The sequence below is a fragment of the Mauremys mutica genome, chromosome 5 (genome assembly GCF_020497125.1).
Source record: "Mauremys mutica isolate MM-2020 ecotype Southern chromosome 5, ASM2049712v1, whole genome shotgun sequence".
NCBI classification, from domain to species: domain Eukaryota; kingdom Metazoa; phylum Chordata; order Testudines; family Geoemydidae; genus Mauremys; species Mauremys mutica.
The window spans coordinates 42,332,499-42,345,111 of record NC_059076.1 but is presented as its reverse complement, the minus strand read 5'-3'; the positions used below and the strand labels follow the sequence as shown (position 1 = coordinate 42,345,111).

Sequence of the window (12,613 nt, the reverse complement as noted above, 5' to 3'; positions counted from 1 at the left end):
GTTAACATGTAGTACCTGGTGACCACCTGACCAGAGGACCAATCAGAGATAAGATTTTTTCAAATCTCTGTGGAGGGCAGCCTTTGTCTGTGAGAGAACTCTTTTTGGATCTAAGAGGACAGTCATGTCTCCAAGTTCTCCTGGAGTAGTTTCTACTAATTAATAGTGAGTATTAATTAGAAAGGCGAATTAGTCTTATGATTTGATTTCTATATTTGCAATTGTGTGTTTGCTAAAGGAAATGCTTTATTCCTGTTTGCTGATATTGCTTTTACTGAGAAAAGGGGGAGAGGGGATTCTCTCCAGAGATTGATAAGGTTATACCCTATGAGTGTCCAGCCTGGGCTCATAGAGATTCTGTATTTTCTTTTTATTCTTTAATAAATTCTTTTCTATTAAGGACTTGTTGGTCTTTCCTTGGGTGGATTCTCAGGGAAAGGGGAGGGGGAGGTATCCCTCTGTAGTTGGATCCCGGTATCTCTCCTAGGAAAAGGGAGGGGGGGGAGGAAGCAGGGGGAATGGTTTGTTTCTCCTGGGTGTAAGAACTCCATGGATTTGGGGCTCTTGGAATCCCCTAGGATTTTGGGGAAGGACTGTGTCTCAATCCACATATCCTGATTGAGTGGTGGCAGCTTACTAGATCTAAACTAGAATTTTAGTTTAGAGGGAAACCAAGTCAGGTCCCCACATTGGAGCCCAACAGTTCCAAGTGGGGGTGAGACCTTTGACATGGTGGCATGCGGGTCCTCACCTTGAAACCCCCCAGTTTCAAGTGAGGGTAGACTCATGACAACCACATACCTTGCAGGAAAAATGCTCCAGCATGCAAAGAATTGCCCAAAGAATTTTATCATTGCATGGCGTAATGAAGCTACTGTTTCACACTGTTTAGTGGAGTTTCTTCAGAGTTCCCATGAGGAGGCTGACACTAAAATCATCTTGCATGTCATCAGTGGTACTGAGAGAGTTGGTCCAGATTGTTCCACAAGACACAGAGATGTTCTAGTGTTCTCTGTGAGATGCTATGTCTGTGAGATGCATATCCCTCAGAGATGTGTTCCTATCACTTGGACCATTAAATGCTGTCATACTGCCAGGTTTCCATGCTCTTTTAGGATGTGACACTACTGGGCATGGATTGGTTTTGGAAGATGGACTGATCACATCAGTTATGTGGGTAATACCATGTGCTCCCGAATCAATCCTTCAGCTAATCAAATGTTTGTGTGTAAAGACTAGATGTTCACTACCCTGCAAATGTTCAGCCAGCAGCCTGCTTTGTACAGAGATGTGTGAGTGCAACACGGACAAGGATCAGCATGACAACATGGCAGTGGTGCTCTAGGTGGAGATAACCCTGATAATAATTGTGATGAATAAATGCTTTTCAGTCCTACGTGTCAAGGCAAATTTCCCTAGGATTATCAAAGATCAGTGTCTTCTTTTTTTATATAAGTAATGCAGCCCTGTGTTAAAATATTATTTAAAAAAATTGATTTTTAAAACATTGTCTTGAATATATAGCTACATAATGTTCTAGGTTTGTACCATGTGCTTGTGGGAGAAAGAGCTTTTGAATGATACCCAACTCAATGCATTTCTGACAATTTTGTATTATCAAAATTTCCAACAACCAGAGGACCTGCAGCTGGGACCTGGTGGTTGGGGGCAGTGCGTTCCGCCCTTGCCACACTGCAGAGAGTGACACTACTGAAATTATTATTCTCCACCTTCCTTACCCTTCTACCACTACTGCCCACAGAATGAGATTTTACTATATTGTGCTCCCAGACTATGAGGGTTCAGGTGATCATATCCCTTGGTGATACAAATCTACTTAAAATCTGTGTACTTCACTATCTCTTTTGTTCTAACCAACTGAATAAATGGATTAATTTAATTGAATGAAGGGTGTTATTTTAGAATATACCTTTTTGGTAGCATTCAAAGCCTATAGACCAATTATTAACATTTCATTCTAAGAAAAGCAATTATTCCATCACAGATCGGTGAACAGATTGGAGAACAAGTTCCTTCTTAATTTGATTATATATGAGTACTCTGTGATTATGTTTTGTTCAGCAAAGCATTCAGCCATAAGAATTCCTGCTTCATTTTTAGATCCTAAATAAGCTTGTGGTGTGGAAGGTCTTTATTGTCTTTCAAATTTTCAGAGTAACTTGACCCAGAAGGGACACATTGCTTGGTATTCCCCATGATGCAGAATTAATTTCAGACCTATTATTTTTATTTGATTGAGGTTTTAGAGTATATATGCTTAATTTGATATGCAGGGCTGGAGATGCATACTTCCTATTAATGCTAATGGAAAACACACAGTATAGACCCCCTGCCATGGTATGAAGAATATTCCCCACAGTTAAGAGCCAAAGGTTGTAAGAATGCTACTTTGCTGGACATATGCTGTATGTCCATGAAACTCCACATTGTTAAAAACCCATATGGATATATGTAATGGCAGAACTGTGCATTTCTGACATGGATGGGGCACTTAATTTCGTATGTCACTTGAACTCAGTTTCATACTAAATTGGAAATTAGGAACTTGTGAGGGCTGGCTGGCCCTTTTAAAAAAAAGTAAATAGATATATGTATAATCCATTATTGAATATCTGAACTTTTTAGACTTGCATTTTTGAGTGCAGTGAGTAGAAATAATAGATTCATTCCTGAACTTCCATTGGTCATTGGCTTAGAGTGTGTTCAAAGGTACTTAAATCAATCATCTTGACCCGATATCCTATTTCAGAAGATGACACATCACCTAAAGTTAAACAACAAAGCCCCAATCCTGCAAAGGCATACATACTTAACTTTACACACATGGTTTCAGGGGGGCTACTCACAGTTCATTATGTTGAATATATGTATTAAACTTTTCAGAATTTGGGTCTAAGCTAGGAGCTAATGAATCAAAGATGGGTATTCTTAAAATAGTCCTCTTGTCAACAACATATATTACATAATTTTGAAGAGCTTTATTCTAAACTTCAGTTTTTGACATCTAGGGTTAACTTTATATATTATGCATCACTTATATGGACACTCTCTTTTATCTTTACATTTTTGAATGCTAGGGGCTTTACAAATAGAACAGGAAAATATTGCAAGGGAGATTTTTAAAGGCACAAAGAGCTCTTAGGCACTTAGCTCCCATTGAAAGTCAGTGCAAGCTGGGCACTTAATTAATATTTATGCCTTTGGAAATTTCACATTATATCACCCTTGCTGATGAAGTAGTGCTGAATGTGTAGTCCTAATTGGGAAACTCCATGCTGGCTGTGGCTGGGAGACTGAGAGATGAAGTAGTAGAAGAAAAACTATAACGAATGTGTGAACTACATTATAACGCAAGGTGAAAGCCGTATGTAAGTTAAGTTTATTTTCATTTGTGATCAAAGACTGAAGAGTTTTTTCTATATTCAGGTGTCTGGATTCGTTTGTCTCAAATTTTGTCCTTTTAGAGTTGGAGTTTGGGGTCCTGAGTATGTTTCTGCTGAGGGAAATCAGATTGCTCTGAGCAAAATTACTTTGTTCTGTTATTCATTACTTTGAGGTTGTTTTTGCTTGAGAAAAGAACAAACAAAGGAAAATTGCTTATACTTGCATTTAAGCAGGAGTGGGGAACTGCACTGTGAGTTTAATGAGGCTGTGCTGCATTTGTTAAAGGGACTTTTGATATGTAAAAACTATATGTTCATTTACACTTTACTATAGCTACTCATCAGGGCGTAAAGCAATTACTGAGAATATACCTGTCTTTTCCTTTTAAGTTTAGACGAAGACTAAGGAAAGCCCCCATCCCTTTTTTTTTTTAAAGTGGTTTGGTCAAAGTGCCAGAACATTTGGATTTTGATTTTTTTTTTTTTAGTGCCAGCTAAACCCATTATGCTTTTGGGTGTGGGACGGGGGTCACCCTTTTGTAGGGAACTGTTTTTATATTTTAACTTCTGTTCTCTGGGTTCTACAAGGCATGGCAGCTAGAGTTCCTGTCAGAGCTCTTCTGGCAGCACCAGCTGTACAGATTTGCTGTATCAGCAGACTTTTCAGATGCTCTTGCTGTACTCCATGTTTGGCCAGTGCTTCCCAATTCTGAGTTACACTGGCCTTTATAGACTACTTTGCCCCAGCACAACCCATTCCCATCCCTCTTGGTATCCTTTATGCCACCAAGGTAAATTTAGCCCATTGTTTATATAAACTGCACCTTCCTAGCATTTGAAATCCAGTTCAAACTGCTCACTGCTTTGCATAGCTATAGTTGCTCTTGCCACTGGTTTCTCAAATGAATCAACCGATCCACCCAACACACATTTGTACTGTAACCTATACTTATAGAAAATATTTTTATCATTTACATTTCCCCATGTTTGGTTAGATCAGGACCAACTATAACTAAATCATGTGGTGATCGATTAAAATGAAATCTATGCCAATGTTACCATATCTCACGTATCTTTGAGAGCTAACCCAGTCATTAAAAATAAGTCTCCTAAAGAGATATCATTTGCTTAAATTTACACATAAAACTGAGTGAAATTCTTCAGCCAAAATATTTTGTTTTGGGGAAAAAATGCAGATTTGGGTTGACAAAACATTTAGCAAATTCATGTTGATTTTGTTGAATTGTTTTCATTGAAGCAAAAAGGAAAAAAGAATGGATATGTCAATGAAACATTTTGACATTTTCAGCTAGATTCAGGAGGGGACGTAGGTGCCTAACTTGAACACTTAGGTGCCATTTGCCAAACTGAGGAGATGGGGTGAATTTCACTCATAGATACCCAGGTGATGGGCCTTAGACATTTAGGGGCATAGTTTTGTCCAGATGAAATCAGTGAAAGTCTTATCATTGATTTTAAATTGGTATATAATCAGGCCGCTACGGTCATTTTTCTCTAACAGAGAGCTATTTCATTATTTTCTATCCAAGGCCAATCATCAGACACGCCAAACACATGAAAAAAACACAGAAATTGGGCTTGTTTTTGGCTTAATTGGCTTGTGAGTTGCTTGTTGGCTAGTTTTTGGCTTGTAGCTTGTTAGTTGTTTGTGCTGTAGCTTGTTGCTTGTTGCTTCTTTTTTTGATTGGCTCCCGGCAAGCAAGGGGCAAGCAGGTGCAAGAGGAGGAGAGGAGGGGTGCACAACAGGCCCACCACAGTCCCAGACTGCAGGCCAGGGGGAATCTAGTCACATAGAGTGTTGGAGTTCTTAGGAGTTGGCTTGTTTGGGCCTTGTTTTGAAATGGGATTAGCTTGATTTTGGCCTTATTGTGAAAGTCAGGGTGCTTATTATGCATTTTTATTGCAACTTTTTGTAAAGCTTTTTCTGAATATTCTAATTACTGAGTAAAAATAAATTTCTTATAAGAGAAAAAATGCTTACAGTGGAAATAAGCTAAAGAATAGATAAAATTTAAAGAACATAAACACTAAAAGATGAGACAGTGAACTCGGATTTGTAGGGTAACTAATGCTTATGGACAAATGGAAGATTTCACAAGGGAAACAAGAATGGTCAAAATGATATGTGCCATGCAGAGAAAAGGGGTCGTTGTACTTCAGGCTTAGCTGGAACATGGTAGGAAGATGGTAACTCTCATACATAAAATATTGAAGAATGAAGACTCGTGAAAGGACAGACAAGAACATAGACAGGAAGGTGTGTAACCCTATAACTGGAAAGGAAGCAAATGAAGAAATTAAGCCGTCAGTATCAATCAAGTGTATAAAAGAAGCTCATGAATAATCATAAAGTAGCAGAAAAGTATCTGCAGGCACATATCACTAATCTTTTTGCAGACAATGGATAGTGTGCGAGCTCTAAATAGGTGATAATTTGCTTATGTTAACAAGCAATGGGAAAGTAGTTTTTGTTTTACATCCTTTGATGCTCAGTCATGAAGTAATGCTAGAAAAGAGTGCTGACATCTTCTTATTCAGTAGAGCACTCATATCGTTAACGTTCTCTCACTGTTGTGTTATTTGTACTGTAGATCAGGACCTCATTGTACTAGGTGCTGTACTGTAAAAGATAGCACCTGCATATGGAAGTCTGAGTCAAAGTCCTTTGAAGTCAGTGAGAATGTATCCATTGACTTCAGTGGGTTTTGGATGAGGCCCTTAAAGCTGAAGCTGGCTTTTCCTGCTAATATCGTGAACACATGAACAATGGTTAATAATAACCATTGACAGATACCGTGGTTGCAGAGACAAGAGGCCGGAGATTAGTCCTTTCTCTCTTGGCAATGTATTTTCCTTATGCTAGAAAATCTTTTGATATCTTATCCACCAAGGCAACATTCTCTTTCCTCTAAATATGATTCTGATTTTTTGGTCACTTCATTTGTAATCTGTCTGCTCATTCCAAATATCTGCATTTGTGCATTGCTGTGACATACTTTAAACTTGCTTGAAAAACAACTTATCCTGATCATTTTGGGCAAATGTCTGCTAAATTGAAGTAGGAAGACCTTCTTAGACTTACTTCTCGTTTTAATCAATGTATTGTGTCTCAGGTATTGATAAACTAGCCTCAAATTGCTTAGGCTGGCAGTACTGTTGTAGCTCTGCCACAGTAATAATTAGTTCAAGTACAGTAATTACCAAGATTAACCATGCTGATTTCTGCTTTTCATTTACAAACACAATACCAACCACGTAGATGACACACCTGCTTGCCTTGTAAAATAATTGCATCTAGAATGTATGCTTTTACGTTTAAATACTTTCAGTTTACATAGGGTGAAACTAACCCTCTCCTTTGCCGTCAGACACTAAGCCTGATAGTATTAGTATGTCCAAAAGCGTAAGAGAGACTTCAGAGGATGTAAAGGATATGTGTAGACTAGGATAAAAAGGTTCACTCCACTCCCAACCCAATCACCTAATATCTGTTGGGAAGACAGAACAAATTGTATTCTATGTTTAACCCCCATATCTTTTATCCTCCTTTAGATATACCCAAGACCACAGACCCTGACCCAAAGATTTTCTGAAAAATAGTGTGGAGGAAACTGGGTGACTAAAGACTAGAATTACAGCAATACGATCACACTGTTACTATCTTTATATGAATATGTATCATTGTTTTGCAAAGCTTCCCTCTCCCCATTTAAAAAAAATAAAATAAAAAACCTAAGGACCTAATCCTGCAAAGATTTAGTCATGTGTTTAATTTTAAGTACTGTGACCAGTCCCTCTTCACTCATTGTGAGAAGTCATATTGAACCAAGTAGGACTATTCAAAGTGTAAAGTTAGGTATATGCATAAGTCTTTGTGGGATTGGGACAAAGATAGTATAATTGACTGGACACTGTGGACATAACAGACGAAATAAGATTTAAGAAGGAATTTAAATGAGAAGAGACTTCTCACTTGACAGTAAACTAACTTTATGTATTGTGCTGTGGTTGGGGGAAACAGAATCTGAGCTAGAATAGCTCAGTGACCCCTGTGCATCCCTGGCATGAGCATTCATTTTTACATGACTCCTATTTAAAGAGCTATCTAATATTAAAAAAGATATCCTAACAAGTCAATGAGTGGGTGAATGCAACATTTTCGTGTTCCCGTCTAGCTAGAATCTGGAATTGTGGTTTACACATTCATCATGTGATGTTATCTTTGCATCACAGCTCACCAACATTCATCAGTCATTTTTATTGGATTTCAGTTGACCAATGCCCATGTGCAAACTGAGTAACAATTAAAAAAAATATTAATTTCTTCCATGAGCCATTCATGCTTGTAACAAGAAGGTGTGATGACCAGAGAGAGCCCCAGCTGCAGCCTCAATCACCCCCTCATTCTCTAATTCACTATAAAGGAATGGGGGTGAAATGTAGGAGGGACCTGGGCCCATGCACCTGATCCAGGACTCTAGGGGTTTGTCAAAGTGTCCAGTCCAGTTATTGAGCTACCCCAAATTATTTTTCCCCTCGGTCACTAGTCTGGAGCGCCTCAGTTTGGGGCATGGTTGCTGTCTTAGCAGACTCTCCTCAGTCTCTTAGTGTCCTGTTTGGTCTGTCAATCTCTTATGGCTTTCAGCTCCCAGGGAATTGGGGGGAATCCAAGTCCCTGCTGCTAAAGCAGCATTCACAAAGCTGTTACCACTTCTGACATAGCTCTCAGCATCAACCTTGTTTCCTGTGCCACATGAAGCTCACTTGCTAGTGGTGGATGTTGCTTCTATTGTAACTGCCACCACCTCCTCCTCACCTGCCAGTCTCCTTTTAAACTGTTTCTCTACTAGTTCAATATGCTTCTGCTCACTCCCCACCCTGGTTCAGTGTTGGGCCTGTAGAACCCATCACACACCCTCCCCCATCAGTTTCAGAGTTGCTGGGTGTACTTGTGTTGACTGACCCATCTTCCCTCTGCCATCATCTCAGGAAAAGAAGTTTGCATTTTTATGATCTTTACCAGCTCAATTCAGTACTTCAAAGTAGGAGGATTGCAGGGACGAATGCCCCCGCATGACTCGGGGTGGTTGTCCTTTTTGGATTGTATACATTGTAGGGGTGCATGATCTGTCACTAGCTGGAATGGCTGACCCCACATCTAATGCATGATTTCCACAGCCCACTTTACCACTGGAGCTTCCTTCTCAATCACCAAAGAGATCGCTTCATGGGGAAACAGCTTCCTGAGAAGATACAAGCCAGGATGTTCCTCTCCCCCTATTTCTTGTGACAGTGTTGCTCCAAGATGGATGTCCAGGGTGTCCACTTGTAGAGTAAAAGGTTTTGAAAAGTTGGGGTGAAATAAGAGGTTCTGGGACCAGCCATTCCAAGGGAAGGTAAGTGAGCTTATCCCATACGCTACTTTCAAGACACTTCTGGTTGTATTGTTATTTCATTATTTCAACTTTCAGTGAAGTCAATGGGGCTAGTCACACTAGAGAGCAGTAGACCTGTAACTATATATTTGCAGGTTTGGGACTGAGAGGTCCATTTGTGCAAGCCCTCAAGCTTTCTATGCCTAGCTGTCCAGGCTTGGAGAACTTGAAGAAGAGAGCCTGAGATTTATGGGGTTAAACTTAAAGGTGATGAGAAATAATTGGTATCCTGAGAAACCAGACACTACAGCAGGTTATTGTATATACTAACTGGGGAAAAGAAAGAAGTGTCCCAACTACTACTTAGCTTGTGATACTATTGCACTTCTGATATTACTGATTATTTACTACAAATCCTTTTTCATGGTCACTTGTAATCATAATTCTTCCACCCCATTTTCAGTGTTATGTAATTAATATACTTTGTAAATGTCATTAGCTGGTGGTGGGATCCTCTGCAAACCATTTAAATAATTTCCTCTCCTTTACATTAGTGCCAAAATGTTAAGAATGTATACTTCGAGAAATGTGTAATGGATTTTTAATGTATTGCAATTTTGAAGTATATTTCTTCACAGAAAATGATGGGCTCCTTTTCAAATTTTCTTCTTAAAGGAATTGATAAGGCAACACTAGCATGAAAAATGCAAGTAAACAAAAATTATATATGAAAACATAATAGGCCAGATCTGGAGCTCTACTGATTTATACCAGCTGCGGATCTAACCCAACCAATCCAGCAACTGTCATTAAAAATAAACATCTATCAGACTCACTAACATATGAAAACTTCTTTACTACATCATGCATTGTTTACTAGTTAGAAGAGGGATCTGTCCCATCTCTACCCTGAATTGGCTTGAGGATCTACATTGTGCTATTGTGTGTCTCATTTTTCAGACCTGTGCTAGATGGCAAGTGCCAATACCTCTTTCTTTGCTAGTGTTTGTATTTACTTCTGTAGAGTAAAATGGTTCAGGTCATCAGTGTAAACATGTCTGAGTGTGTCTATGTTGCAAAAAACATTGAAAGAGAAACCACTGAAAAATCCCCTCTTTCTACAAAAGGTGAGGGGTTTTTCAGTTCCCCCCTAAGAAGAGGGTTTTTTAAAACATCTGAGAGACTAGTCTTCTAACGTCTAACTGATGAATAACTTCTTGGTGATGATTTAGGAATCATTCAGAAATCAGAGGAGTTATTTGGTCACCTATCTGAAAAGAGCTTGTGGTCCAGGCCTTGATCCAGCACATGTCTAACTTTAAGCATGCGAGTAGTACATTGAAAACACATGTTTTCTTTAACTGACAGTCTGTGTAGAGAAGCCAAGGGTTGATTTTTAGCCTGGGATTGATAACCCATATAAGTGACATATAATGCATGTGGGTGGATGTGTGAATATTGCAAGGAATCACACAAAAATTGTGGGGCACACATGTTGCAAGGGCACACAATGAGATGTCTGCTAAAATGTGAACTTTCTCCAAACAACAAACGAAAAGCCCAAATGGCCAATGGAAGAACTAAATTATACAATTTAGCGCCTGATGCAAAGCCCTTTGAAGCTAATGGGAGTCATGGACTTCACTGGGCTTTGAATCAGGCCTTTAAAAAGACAATAGCACGGGGATGAGTATGAACATTTGTACTACCATTCAATGACTTTTGACATTTACCTTGACAAAAATATAACCCAACTAATTATCCATGAGATATTGTACTTGAGTAATTATCAGTTTATGCTATTAGTGGTTTGACCTTCAGTAATTATGCTGGCAAAGTGTCTGCAAGCAGACCTTGTCTGTCAGTCGCCTGTTCTATCTGTGCATCTGTGGGTAAGAGTTTTGTTTACTGTTCCTTGAATTTCTATTAAACTGTAGAGCACATCTGCAGCATTTGAAAACATTCTGGCTCCTACTGGGCTGCAATTAGAGCCATGCCAACACAGCAGTTTTGCTCCGTACAAATTTTGTGAAGAAGAATGATGGCATTTGCTAATTTGTTAAACAAAAAAGAGCAAAAGCGTTTTTTTAATGTAAAGAGGGCAGGGTTACTTGAGCAAATAAAATATGACTGCAGCTAACATGTGTGTATTATCTTAGCCAAGATTCCTCATATACCTTAAAAGTATTAACTTATAGTACCAGAATCACTCAGAAAATTGTTCATCCTTTTAATGCGACATACAGCTAGCAGGGAGTTGTTGGGAGATGCAACTAGTTGGGAGGCTATAATGAAGGGAAGGGAGAGTGCAGATAATGTGAAGATGTCCTGCAGGAAGGTCCCTGAAACCACGGGAGTTGTGACAGAGAGGAGCCCAAGGAGCAGAAATCTCGTGGGGAAACAGGAATGAAGTTTGGGGGTCTAGAGGCCAGTGCCAGTGGGAGAAGGCTAAGCTTCAGCTAGGAAGAGCTGAGAGGGTGGGCTATGAGAACAGATTGGGATAGAAGAAAAGCTTCAACTGTGAGAGAAGACACTGGACCTAAGTATGGACTGTTGTGTGGTGACAGATAGCTAAGAGCTATTTATTTTATTACACTGGCCCCAGGCATTGAGAGGTGGTAACACAGAAGAGAATGTTGTGCTACTGAAGCAGCCCGAGGCAGGGATAGTGTTCTCTGAGAGAGAAGCCTGTGGGTAATTCTTGAAGGGTCCTGAAGGTGGGGAAACAGAAGCCATGTCCCTGCAAAGCAACTTCTGGCCATGAGGGGCACTGAGTAAACAGCAACTCTGTTACAGGAGACAATTATGTGAGGGAGATTTTCAAAGACACAAATAGGTGTCCAGTTCACATTGACTTTCAATAGGAATTCAGTACCAAACTGCTTTTAGTGTCTTTGAATATCTCTCCTGTTGGTCTTAAACTTCTTCAGATAACCAGATCATTGCTAATAGCTGCACAATTACATGAACATATCTATGGCATACATACCAAAATGTTTTGTTCACCTGTGTAGGACCTTGAACTATGAAACCACATTATCCTACCGCAGAATACAAATAATTTCCATTGACTTCAGTGGATGAATAAAATGGCCAATGCTCATTACTGTAAAAATAGTAAATAAACACCACCACTTAGGCCACAGCTCATCTTTGCTTCAGAGGATGAACATAATTTGGGAGTGAAGGAATATTACTGTTAATTTTCAGTTGGAGCTGAAATAACTAAAACACTTTAACAAAAATGTCCACCCTGGAATTTGTATGATTGGTGATGCACTAGGAATTTTTTGTCTAAAATTCCACTATTATTAGTTGTGCCCTTCCCAGCATGTTACTGAATGGAAGATAGATTTATATTTAGTTTCTGATTAAATAAAGATAGAAAGTCTGAATATGTTATATGAACCTTATGGCCCTAATTCTGCAATGTGATCTGTGTGGGCAGATCCCTCTGCCTGCAAGGAGTTCCATTGCCTTTATTTTGCAAGATGCCCAATCAGTGTCTAAATTTACACCACTTTTGCCAGTTCAGGAGTCTTTTACACTATTTCTTGATGCACTCATTTTCTTAGCTATAAATAATTTCATAAAGTATGTGCTTTTCACCAAGGGTATGTTTACACTACAAGAGTAGTTCAAATCAACTTAAGTCGAATTTGTAGAATCGACCTTACAAAGTCGAATTTGTGTGTCCACAGTAAGGACACTAATTCGACTTTGTGAGTCCACACTAACGGGGAAAGCGTCGAAATTGGAAGCAGTGCACTGTGGGAAGCTATCCCATTGGAATTCTGGGATTTCCCCCCAATC

The 12,613-nt window shown here is 39.3% G+C and overlaps 1 long non-coding RNA gene across 1 annotated transcript in view; it reads left to right on the top strand.

Moving 5' to 3' along the window:
* LOC123370814 overlaps window positions 1-7,125 on the top strand; it is a 70,460-nt gene extending 63,335 nt beyond the window's left edge. The window contains exon 4 of the long non-coding RNA XR_006579568.1: window positions 6,978-7,125. This is a non-coding gene — a long non-coding RNA (uncharacterized LOC123370814). The remainder of the gene's footprint in view (window positions 1-6,977) is intronic.
* The last annotated feature ends 5,488 nt before the right edge of the window (window positions 7,126-12,613 follow it).